We start from the raw sequence: 13,730 nt of genomic DNA on the forward strand, positions 1-13,730 counted from the left end.
CCGTGAAGAAAGCATTTCAAGACACTGCAGTGATCCAGATTCGGGACTTGCAGTGGTTTTGTACTCCGAAGTATATAAGTATGTATAGTTAAAAAAAAAAAAAAAAAATGGATATTTTTCAGTTCTTATGAGTCATTCAAGACTTCTCAATTCTGGAGTAAGAAGAGAACGGGAAGCAGACAACGAGTATCTACAAGTTAATCAGACACTATGGGTCGAAGTCAATTCGGGATGACTTGGGTATAGCCAAATACGCTTTGAGAATAGATAGAAGGCATCATTATCTCTGAATTGTTGCCCACTTAAATTCTGAGCTTAACTGAACCTTAATCCGTATCACAGAAACGATGAAAACCATTTAAGTTATTTACATGCCTACAACCTGTTTCTCTATGTCATAATACAGCTAAACACGGATCCAAGTGATAGTCACGGAGTTAGTATGATTCATGTTAGGATCTTTTCTAAAAACATAGTGGTCCCTGACTAGACTGAAATTTGATCCCTTATTTCGTTAAATTTTTATAAGTTTTTTTATTTTTGTAGTTGTATTATTTTATAACTGGTTACTTGGAAATGATCATATTTGTTTAACTCTTTTTGGAAGCTTCGAATGTTAAGTGCAAGATTCTTCAAACTTAAAGGGTTGATTTTGAAATTACGGGCGAATTTGTTGAATTCGGCGAAGTTGTGCTTAACTTCGCCTAGGCGAAGTTAAGCGTAACTTCGCCTGAACAAACTCTGCCCTATATAAGGACTTTTCAACAGTAACAATATCATTATTTCAACTTTTTCCGGCGAACTTGAATAGGTTATCCGGCGATCTTGTTTCCGTTCCGATTTCGATCTTTGATTCCAGTTTCTATTATTCCTTGACGGTATGTGGTGTCGCTATCCTTCAAAAACACACTCGTTCGTTATAGTTTTTACCGGTTCGAGACCTCGGGTCGTCGAACCTTCAAAACCTAGATTTTCAACCTTGTGATACGTGTTCATGGACGAACTTTACGTCTCAAAACCATTAATATATGTTGTTCTTCACTCCTGGATCGTCAAATCGTTGCGAAAACATCGGATCTAGGCCTTATGAATCTGAACAGTCGCCGTTTCAGATTCAGGCGAAGTTAGGGTTTAGGCGAAGTTATCCGCAACTTCGCCTGTGGCTTAATTTCGCCTAAGGCGAAGTTATCCACAACTTCGCCTGAAGCTTAATTTGCCTTGAACTCAAATTCGCCTGAGGCGATGTTGTGATAAGGCGAAGTTATCATCAACTTCGCCTATACCAATTCACTTAACAGTTTTTAGACGAACTTACAGATGAAGCTGAAACAACTTCGCCTCACCTTTAAGTTCGCCTGTACAGGTTTAATCACAACTTCGCTCGTGGTACAAAGCGAACTTGTGAGTTACTTAAACGTTGTCTAACTTGTTTCGTTTTTGTACAGATATGGCTGCTGTTGGCGGTGCTGGTGGTGACGACGGTGATGATCAACGACAGTTCTTTCCGGCCCATAACCAGTACATCACGTTAGATCCAGACGCAAGAGGTGTGGAAGACTACAGGGAGATTATCACGTTTCTCCAGTAATCAAGAATCTTTCATGCGATCACAAATACCCTGCCCATTTCACTGCCTAACATTGAAGACTTTTGGCAGACAGTATACTATGATTGCAGGCCTGAGCCCCCGGTGATGCGAGCAACCGTAAATGGTCATGATATAAAGTTTTCTTCTGAAGATATACGATTGGCTTTGCAGTTTGGGGAAGAAACAAGGGATGACCCAACGGAGTTCGTGGCTCCTTTTCGTGATGGAGCGTACCTGAGGATGGGTTATTCAGGACCGTTAGGGGACACACAGAGGAGAAAAGGGTTTTTGCTGGATCAGTGGCGCTTCCTGATGCATGTATTGATTGTATGCATGTATGGGAGGAAGGCAGGAACGGATGGGATGGGCGCGACGATGCAGTCTGCCATGGCTGCGCTGACTTACAACCGACGATATTCATTTAGTCAGCTGATCTTTTACGAGATCGATCGTCAGAGGAGGGCGGTGGCGCGCGAGCGATTTATCATGTATCCTCGGTTCTTACAAATGATTCTTAATCATGTCGCTCCGTCGCTACCACAGAGACGCCCTATTAGATACGTCGAATGCGTGACGAAACGTATCTTTGCTCAGTGCCGCACTTCGAGCACTCGTAGCAAGCCTGAGCTGCGTCCCAGGCATACTCCATTATTCGGGTATCTCATCAACCCGGAGTATGTTCCTGCAGGAGGGGACGAGTTCAGAGACCCACAACCACATCAGGCGGCAGCACCCCATGCTGTACCAGCTGCGCCTGTTGTATCTACTGTTGTTTCTGCTGCTGTGCCAGCTGCTGCATCTTCTGCTGTGCCTACTACTGAAGATGTCGATCTTGAGGCTGCTTTTAGCGGCCATGGATTGTTTGATATGGATGTCTCAGGTTCTCAGGTCATGGAGGTTACTAGAGCAGTTACTTCGGTAGCTGACTCCGATCTTGACGAAACATTTGCTGAAGCGAGACGACTGATGGTGTCTCGGGAGAGAACTACAGGAAAGAGGCCGAGAACTGTTGACGAGGATGATGAGGAAGTTGATGAAGAGGAAGCAGTTCAGATTGTGCTCAGATGTTCAAGAAGAGAACGGACAGGTATGGGTTCGGGAGCTGGAGAATCTTCGAGGCTGGTACGTTTTGCTCCACCTGCCTTGTCTGGTATGTCTCTTATTCCTTCTACAGCACAGGTTACTGCTGTCGAGACGTCGGCCCCAGCAGTTGTGTCTCTACCACCCCAATCGCTTACTCCACCGGTGGTAGTTGCACGATTTGTTGAGTCGACCGTCACTACTACTGCAGGGTTACCAAGTGTACCACCTGCGGTCACTTCTGCTGCTGATGTCCCGCCAACTCCAACGCCTACTTCTGACTCCGAAAGGATTGCATCGCTAGAGCGGATTGTTGATGTACAGTCAAAGACCATTGAACGCCTAGTGGAATCCAATCGACTACAAGCAGCCCTCCTGGTTGAACACGGAAAAGTAATAGATGCCTTCAAGGCATTCTTGGCATCTCAGGGGGAGAAGACTTGTAGGGGAGATGAGTTGAGGACGAAACGGAGAGAAGATAATGACGATGATCCCAATGCACCGGAAGGTGCAGGTGGTGAGCTGCCAAGAACCTCTCAGGCTCTTGGGGCTTCCACAGCTGAGGGGGAGTCTACAAGTGCAGCCGGTGACGACGTTGTAGATGCTGATGTTGAAGATGTTATAGATGCGTTGAAAGAGTTGGATGAGGATGATGATGAGTTTATGAATGAAGATGATGTGCTGCCGGTTGATGAGATCGAGAGGATCGGAGAGCAGATTACTGTTGAAAACGTGTAAGAGGAATGGGAGATTGTTGATGACTCCGTGGAACACGAGATTCCGGAGGTTGAGAGACCAGAGTTGGGTGATGAGAGCGTGGTGGAAGATACTGAATGGGAGGAACAACCGAATTGGAAGGAGGGTTGTGCTCACTGGTTCATAAAGACGAAGAAGCCGGCGATCCCTAAAATGTTCAAAAAGAGTTACAATATTAAGGGATACGCAGAAGCAAAGAAAGGTATTATCTGCTGGTTATATGACGAGCAGCTGCGGCTTTTCGTGATCAAGAGATATGATAGAATTCAGTACTTCAGGAGAACGTTGAGATCTCTAAACACACTGCCTGAATGTGAGGTAAAAGATTTAGCCAGATTGGGATTGATAAACCGAAGTGAAGACAACATGGCTAGAATCATCGGGAAGATCGTGTGGAAGGAGTGCGTTAAAGAGAAAAAGTTTGAGCTACTGAAACCACAAAAGGGGAAACTTGTCGAAGACAAGGATAGAGGTCTGAGAGTTGATGGAAAACCTTGGATGGTTATGAAATATAAACCGATCCGGTGCCTTAAAGAAGTACCGATGAAGCTCATGCCCAAGGACGTGCTCAAAGACCTAAAATGGTGGTTTGTGGACTGTGAGACAGCGGAGGCGGTAATGGAAGATGAGGATGAACAAGAAGTGCTTAGGGTTTACGACCCGATGCATCTTGTTAATCTATCGCAGGCTGATCTGAAAGTGCTCAACGAGAAGAAGATCTTCTACATTCCTGCTTGGAAGGATCAAGCTAGGAAATATCAACGGGTGGTGTCGGTGTGTGTTAGAGAGGGAGCGCACGCGTAGAGATGCAAGATTACAAGACTCAAGATTTGAAGATAAAGATATGAAGCTACTGCCAAGGGGGAGTCTGTTGGTACATGAGTGTCAGTAGTTCATAGTCTAGCATTTGTAATCGAGTCTGTAATGTAATTATGTTTTTGATTATGTTTATGTTTTTGTAACAAGCGAAGTTGTCAACAAGTTCGCTCAGGCGAACTTGTTGAACAAGCGAAGTTAATGACAACTTCGCCTGAGGCGAAGTTGTCGTGTTTATATACTGTTCGCTGTAACAGTTTAGGAGTTGGTTTTTTAGGTTTTGTTTCAGCCGTTCAGTGAGAGTGTTACGTGTTTGCTAGTCAGTCTGTAATAGTGACCAAGAGTCACGTGTTCGGTTATCAATATAACGTGTTTCGGTTATTGCTCGTGTGTTTGGTTTATACATATTCTGCACTCGTATCTACCTACGCAGGGATTCCGCACCTGCGTTGTTAGCGACATCCCGTGTACGATCCGTCCAGGAACCTACACACCCGAACCTTCCGAGTCGAGGACAGGAAGCACATTGAACGTTTGAAGAGTTCATTGTAATCGAAAAGCTAGTCGGGACCAACATGAGCATCGGTTTCTTTTTCTTACAACCAACATACATCAAATGATTCAAGAATCTGCTTGGTTGTCTTATTATAGACTCTGTAGGCAGTAAGACCAGCATAACCAACAAAGTAACGGTCGTCGGCTTTGGCCCCAAAATTTGGAGTTGACTAAAGGTTCAGTTTAGTACATGGGCAACAAAACGCTCTGTAATGACTAACTGTAGGCTTGTGACCATAGACAATTTCATATGGTGTTTTCATTTGAGACTTGTTGATTAGCACCTGATTTTGAACATAGCATACATTATTAAAAGCTTCTGCCAAGAAGAATAGCGGTAGTTTTGAGTCACACAACATGATTCTAGATGCCTCAATCAGAGTCATGTTTCTTCTTTCAGCCACACCATTCTGTAGAGGTGTTCTAGCAGAACTTTATTGTCGAAGCACCCCCTTCTCAGAAAAAAAATAATTTTTCGAGGCATTCTTGAATTATGTGCCATTTTCGCAGCGAATGCCCTTCAGCTTCAGATTTAGCTGATTTTCCATAAGCACAACGAACCTCTTGATCAATTCTGTAGTTTCACTCTTATTTCACAAGAAAAAGACCCAAGTAAAACGTGAGTAGTCATTAGTAATAACGAGACAATAGAGTTGGGAGAAAGATTCAAAAAATTAACCGGGCCGAAAAGGTTCATATGAAATAATCAAAAAACAGATAAAATGGTATTAATAAATTTTGGCTTATGAGTTTTTCGACTGTGTTTACCCAAAGCACAAGCCACAAACTTTCAACATATACAAAATCTTTGATGGGTAAGCCACACACCAAATCATTTTTAGCAAGACGGTTTAAGTTTTTCACATTTGCATGACCAAGACGAAGATGCCAAAGCATGGAATTATGTTCCGACACTTTTGAAAACAAATAGGTTATCTCGACAGGAACATTTTTGTTCATGTCAATCACGTAAGCGTTATCTTTTCTTTGTGATCTAACAAGAATCCCGTCTTCTAGTATGACAATACCAGGTTTTAAAATTAAATACACTTTATTAGTTAAATGAGTTGAAAAACCTTTGTCACAGATTTGTGACACGCATAACAAACTGTGCTTTAACTTCGGAAGAAATTAACATTTTCAAATTTCACAACACCGTTACTTACGGTACCCTTCTGCATAATCTTCCCATTTTCTCCTCCCGCAAAGGAAACATATCCACCATTAAAGATTTGAATGTCGTGTAGCTGGGAAATGTCTCTTGTCATGTGTCTGGAACAGCCACTATCAACATACCAAGGTCTGATGATATTCCTCCATAGCTGTTCCTGCATGATGTGTGAGATTAGTTAGACTTTGGTACCCAGTCCATAGTTACACTGGGTGACCGTGACTCATCTACAAGTGTCACAGGTTGCCATGATATATCATTTCGATCATCTAATATCGAATTTGCTGCCTCTTTCACCAGAGACTTAGGCAACCACTCGTGTCTACCATTGTAAGATTTGGCATTATTTGTACGAATTGATGACTTAATCTCTGGTATTTTAGTGGAAGAAACATATGATTTTGTTTTTACCACTTGTTTCAGTTTAGAGCTCGTGTTCGTTTTCGAAACTGAAGCACTGTTTCTACCACCTCTACGAAACATGTTAGGCTTGGTCTGATGAGGACTAAACCTACCAGATTTTTTTATGTTCCAATCATCGTCAAAGGGATTAGCCTGATTATACCTGAAATTTCACCTATAGGTATAACGAGGCATATTCCTCTAATAGAATCCATAATAAGGAATGTATGGATGATGTGGACAAATTCTAGCAATATGACCGAGAGTGCCACAGTTAAAACAAGTTTGTTGTTTTATAAAGAATTTATTTTTGTCAACTCCCTGTCTGAACCAATTGTGTGGACCAGTTTGCTTTACCTAACATTTACCGTTTGACGCATAATTTGACTTGACACATTGTTTGACATTAGAGCATCCCTCTTTGAAAAACTTAGGCGGTAGTATTCGTTAGATTTTTTCCGATCTCATTCAATGTCTTAATAGAATCAACCACACAAGTATCTTTGCTCTTAAAAACATAGCCCACACAAACACCCGGAATAACGGAGTTCAAAACAGGTAAATTTAAAGGAACATTAGAATTAATGTCTTTATTATTTGAGACACATGAGCCATCATCCTCATCAGTCCAATCCTCAATAATTACTTTATATGCACATGAGGCAAACACATTAGAATCGTTCACTTCAGAAGTGGACGCAGCAGCCTTTACTGAGTCGACCTTTTCATTTTTAACAGGCTTACCATACTTCATCTCTTTTACCTTTTCCTCCTGCTCTTTGTTAAGAGGAAGACTAGTATAGTTATTATTATATGGTGGAGGTACTTTACTATATCCTATACCTTCAACTTCATTCTCTTTCCACTATAGCTGATTTTCAATCATGGAATTAACTACCTTACTGGAGCCATCAAACTTTCTAAAATCAAGTTCTGCCCTTTTTAATTTTTTCAGTTAGATTTGAGACTTCTAACTTAGAGGCTTCCTGTTCAGCTGTTAGTTCAACAAATTTCTGTTTAGCATTAAGACGGTGACAACATTTTAAACTGAAATCAGATTTTAACTTGGAAAAGTCCTTTTTCTGTGACTCAATTTTATCTAGGTAAGCTTTTTTTGTTTTTCTTAAGTTAACGGTTTTCAGATTTAACTATTTCCATTTCTCTAAGCAAGTTACTGTTGTGACATTTATATAGATCTACTTTATCAATACAAGCTTGAGAGAATAATGCAGAACTTACCTCAGACGAGCTGGAAGAAGTGAATGCCATAAAAGCAAACTGAAGTTCCTTGACTTCTTCCTTAGCAACATTTTCTTCTTGTACATCTTCAACATGAGCAAAGTTGGCAGTCTGATTGTTTATGTTGAGAGTAGCCATCTGATCATTCCTAGAGAATTGTTGTGCAACCATACCCCGTTCACCATCACCAGAACTACTCCCAGCTTCTCCTATAGCATTACCCACGGGAACCAACGCCCTTTCCATATTTCCATCCTTGGCTGGATTAGTACATTCACGAGCAAAGTAACCCGGATAGTGACGGTTGTAACACCTCAGAGTGTCCTTTTTAAAACCCACATTCTGATTATTTGGCACATTCCAATTATTTCTCCCCGTTCTCTTAGTAAATTTCTTAGCACGAAACACTGCCATAGTAATTTTCCAGGAGATATCCATCTCTTCAACATCATAAGGATGAATCTGATCAAGTTCAGCAGCAACTACAAGTTTAACCAGATCTCTAGAAAGTAATGCATTATAACAGTTCATGAATCCCGCCATCAAAGCAATGTTCTATTGAGTTTCCTTGAAGATGGAAGGAATCTTACTTGAATTTTGACTTGGAGAAACACCAGATGATTGTGGCTTAACACTTGCAGCAGTGGATTGAGCAGGTTTAGCAAATAAGACTGGAGCTGGTTGAGGTGAGACTTGTGAAAATTGACCCTGAGAGGATTTGAACATTGAAAAATTGCTTTGAGGTTGAAACTGTTGTTGCCCTTGGGTAGCTTTGAACATAGAAAAGTTGTCTTGTGAGATAAGTGCATTATTTGAGGAAACATTATAACCTACTGTGTTGAAGGAATTGGCATGGTTTATAGCTCGTTGTTAGTCATCCATGTCACATGCCCGAATGATAGCCATAACCTCAAACAATGTCAACCGGTTGAGGTACTTCGTCTTCTTAATAACTTCAACGTTCGTATCCCAACTTTGAGGAAAGGAGTTCACCAACTTATTGTTTGTTTCAGCAGTTGTTAAGTTGATGTTTCTAGATCTCATCTCAGTCACAAGAGTTATGAACCTATGGAGCTGAGTCTCCAATGACTCTCCTAAAATGTTATTAAACAAGATAAATCTTTGTCGAAGGAGATCCTGACGGCTCCTCCTCATGTCTTCATTCCCTTCGTACACTTCAACCAATGCTTCCCAAAGAGCCTTAGCATATCACAGTTCTTTAAAACCCAAAGCAATGTCAGGTGAGAGTGCCATGGTCAAGGTTGAGAGTGCCCTTTCATCTTCCTCTACCTTAATAAAGTCATCATCATCATAAAGCTCAACTTGCTTCACAACAATTTCTTGAGAGTTCTCACGCTGATAGGTGATGACTTGAGGACCTCTAACTATGCTTCTCCATATCTTAGCATATTTCATTTTGACATAATTCTCGAATCTAAATTTCCACTCGCTAAACTCCTCATAAGACAGTAGACGGGGTTTGCGTGTAGTGTTACCCATTATTGAATTCAGTTCTTGGTGAAGAGTAGCATTGGATGATCCATTGCTATTAATTAAATGATCCATTTTATTTTAATCAGTCCAATTTTGAAGTCCAAAAGTCTATAAGTCCAATAAACAAGGCCCGGTGATGATGAATCAGGCCCAAGATGTGTTCACAGTCAGCATTGACCGAGAACCTATGTTGACCGAGAACCTACGTTGACCGAGAATATAAGACGTTGACCGAAAACCACAATGTTTGACCGAAAAATTTTTAATATGGTCGAGAACACTTCTATTGGGACGAGAACGATCAAAAAAGGCCGAAAACACTTGATTTGGCCGAAACTCTTGTTTTAGACCGAGAAGTCTTGTTAATGAACTGAAAACTGTCAAGTGCAGCCGAGAACACCAAAAAAAACGCGTTTGACTAACTAATTTTGGTAACAACCAAATCCCTATTTTGGTTGGATTTAAATTGTTTCCAAAGATAATGTAATCCTTGACCAAACCAGCCTATTTCTACTTCTCCGATCTGAACCTCGCTGGAATAACACAAAAAACCACAAAGCACCCGAGATCTTGAATACGTTAATATCAAACCGAGCCTTGAATGGTTCAAAAGGCTCTGATACCGATTGTAAGTCCCGAAACCGAATCTTTGCAATATGATATAAACAAACCAACTATATTGTGGAATATAACGTAGGGTGATTCAAGACAATCAATGGAACTACGTAAAAAACACGAGATCTTGCTTTAAAACACACGTTTTATTAACGTCAGGTGATTAAGCACAATATTACACAACTCGTTCACGGCCGCACCAACACTATGAACGCCAACCCACAAACCGTATAAACATTATATATATATAGTTTAACCAACAACCAAGCCCAACATAAAGCCCAAAGCCCACGGAGATCACTAAAGGATCTAGGTTTACTTACATAATAAAAACACAATCCTATTAAACTAGAACTAAGTACAAACCACCAAAGATAAACCCAACAAGAGCTTAGAAAAAAACCCTTAGATCTGATGAAAATAGATGGATTTGACCAAGATCTAAACTTAAACAAACATTAAACAAGGTAGACCTGAGAATATAACACTTTTAAACTTTAATAGAATGTAGATCTAAAAAATTGAAAACCGAGTTTTTGACGTCACTGACCAATGAAATAATGCTCAGCTGACGTCATCATCTTCTTCTTCAAAATCATCAAATAATCAGCAATAACTTCACAATTAGCAACATTAAGATCTTCACAAGAGCAAGACCAAGGCTCTGATACCACTTGTCAGGATCGATCCTTCACGTAACCAACAACAGTGTGTTGACATTACGGTTATGAAGGATGCTAGTGTGTAGACCCAATGAACATCAAAGGCTGAATCAATGATCTTCAAGGTATTGCTAAAAAAGCACAAATATAACAAACACACTAGTCACTCAAAATATTTCCATTAATATTATCTAAAAATACAATGAAGATCAATTCGGGTTTCTAGGTGGAATGTTAGGTGTGAGGCTACTTTCGGTACAAAATATTCCGTTTACAAGAAAGTGTGTCAGCCATCAAATCACTCAATAGATACTCAGGTGCCCTCCTATTATAAATGTGACCTAAATTTCCTTAAATAAGCACACCTGACACCTACTAGAAACCCAAATGATTGTTAGAAAACATATTCAAACGTATTCAAAATATTACGAGTGTAAAAGGTCTTCAAGCAAGCTTTCATCCTTGTTGAGTAAACCTTGTAACCATAAGTGTGCTTGGAACATTTCTCCAAGCACGCTTTACTTAAAATTTTTTCCTAATAAAATATTCTTCAAACAGACTTCAATCTTTATGATAATATCAAAATTTTCTCGATAACCTACGAGCAAACCTATTACTCTTGATCTCTTCAACCGTTTTCTTTAACTTATTTGAACAAACTAAGTGTGTTGGCGACACTGTAGTTTGTTCGAGGTTGATCCTTGCTTGTGGATGTTAGAATAATTTTGTTATAATTTCCTTCAAGTGTGCTTGAGATCACTGTTTATTGAATCTTGCTCGACCCACCAAATTACTTGGTTTAAGCTTGGTTATGTCAACGGTTTGATCTGAAACAAACTTGCTCGACTGAAGAACAACCTTGCTTGATGAAGTGTAGTTTTGATTGAACTGACACTTTGAAGAATTCTAGAAGATAACCTTGCTCGAAAGTAAGATACCTTGCTTGGATAAGTTCTAGGCTTTCTCGAAGTGCCAAGTTTGCTCGTATCACATACTTAGACATTTCTTTGAGGAGGTTAAGAAGATTCCATTCTTCCTTTGTCAAATCTTGATCCCAACAACTTATAGTCCAAATATCCAAATAACTTTATACACTAATGGAAATGAATTTGTGGGAAATTCAGTTGGTGGATCTCAAGTTAGCTCAAATACAAATGATTCAAGTAGTTATAATGGAACTTTGCCCGTTGAGCAGAACACATTGCACAAGAACCAAAATCCTGTGGTTTTACACTGTAATATTTCTTTAAATGTCAATATTTAAAATGGTTTATCCGCTAAAAATGTCAAAAATCAAATGGCTTTTCTTGGATATGTCCTGAAGTCCTTTGAAAGTTTGGTTGCTGGAAGTATTGGAAATTATAATATGATCGAACACATCATGATTATCCATTACAATCATATATCACAACCATGTCTCACAATCATATATCAAAATCCAAAACATCATTCAAACTAAGAACAATCACTAAGTTCATACATGTTTTAACAATGACCCGATAACAAACCATTTAAGATTTCATAAACCTTTTATGATTGTCAAGAACAACTCAGATGATCAAAGTTTGATTTTGTAGATTTGAAGAGGAGAGGGTTATTGGTTTTGAAGATTTGATAATAATGAATAATAATACACACACAAGAAAGTTGCCTTATAAACTTCAAAGGTGTTGGGTCTGGGCTGAAAACCTTATGGGCAGAGAACAACATGATACTAAACAACATTTGGGCCTGTCCATCTAGGCCGAAAACATTTACCACCCGACTTTCAGTAGTTCTAACATATGGCGGGATCAAATTTCAGCTTTGATAAACAAGAAAAATTTTATGAAAATACCCGAACATGGAATCATATTGATTAAGATGCTTTCACAATGATTCATTTTCAACATTATTATGACATAGAGAACAAGTTAATAGCAGGTATTTAGATACTTAGCATGATTTTCATTGCATCAGTGGTATGCATTAGGTTCAATTATGCTTAAAACTTAGATGGACATCACTAATGAACCTATAATGCCTCTTATCTCTTCTCAACATGTATTTGGCTTTCTCGAGGTCACCCCAATTTGACTCCAATCCCCTAGTGCTTGATCAAAAGATTTTAACATATACTATACAAGAAAAAAAAATTAAATAAAAAAATAAGCTTTAAGGTTGAACGTTGGACTTACATGTCGTTCGGACTTACAAGCCTTACATTTAGGTGTTTAGGATTTCTTTGAATGCCCCACCCTTGTAGTTCTAGTTTCACCCTTTAAGCTTTAAAAATATTTTTTTTTAATTTCAATATATATATATATATATATATATTAAATTAGCAATAAATAAGAAACAAAATATTTTTGGTGATCAAGACACTGACGGGCTCGTGTATGACTGGGTAATTGGTTTTTTGCCTATCATTAGGAGAGATGTATCTAGATACATGCATAAATATTCAATGACTCTCCATAGTAAGTTTAGTAGATTTAGTTTATATCACATCAACCTTTTACGCATCATGGAAAGCTACCATACATATCAATGACTGTTCAAAAGCCTTTTTAGCCTAGTAACCTCGCATGTTAGGCACACAAAATCAATTTATCTATCATTTTTCAAAGGTTGGATCAAAATTTTTATTTAAAACATTTTGAGCTTCTATAAAGCTTGTAACTGAATAGTCATATCATTTCCCATATAGAAAAAGAACCAAAAGCCAATTTTAATTTTATATAACACACACACACTTTTTTAATTTTTCAATTTTATTTTATTTTATAAAACACATGCACACTCTTTTTGAATTTTTTTAAATTTTATATCAAACACACACTCTTTTTGTAATTTCTCCCCCTAAATTTGTGCAAAAAATTTAATATAAAGAAAAACTTTTATGTACAAATTTAACCTAAACAAAACTCAATAATCAAAACTTTGCAATTTAAGAAACCCAACCCTACAAGCACATTAAATCTGGCTGTTCCGACCGGTTTTGTAAATAAGTCGGCCAGATTATATAAGTGTAAACATGTTAAAGATGAATCAGTTTTCGGTCGTAAAAGTCACGAATGAAATGAATTTTTATGTCAATTTGCTTGATTTTAGAATGCTGAACCGAATTTTTTACAATAGCAATAGTAACATCATTATCACAAAAAATAGGAGTGTAAAAAAATTCTAGATAATCTGTGAGCAGTAGGTAGAAGAAATAACATGCCCAGCCTCAGCCGTGAATGTGGACACCATTTGTTGTTTCTTAGATTGCCATGAAATGAGTCGATCACTAAATAATTGACATCCAGTAGACGTAGATTTTATGTCAATATCATCACCTCCATAATTGGTATTAGTAAAGGGACATAAA

Source organism: Bidens hawaiensis, unplaced genomic scaffold, assembly GCF_021521415.1.
Source record: "Bidens hawaiensis isolate Kalapana, Puna unplaced genomic scaffold, B.hawaiensis_p1.1 tig00020651_1, whole genome shotgun sequence".
NCBI classification, from domain to species: Eukaryota; Viridiplantae; Streptophyta; class Magnoliopsida; order Asterales; family Asteraceae; genus Bidens; species Bidens hawaiensis.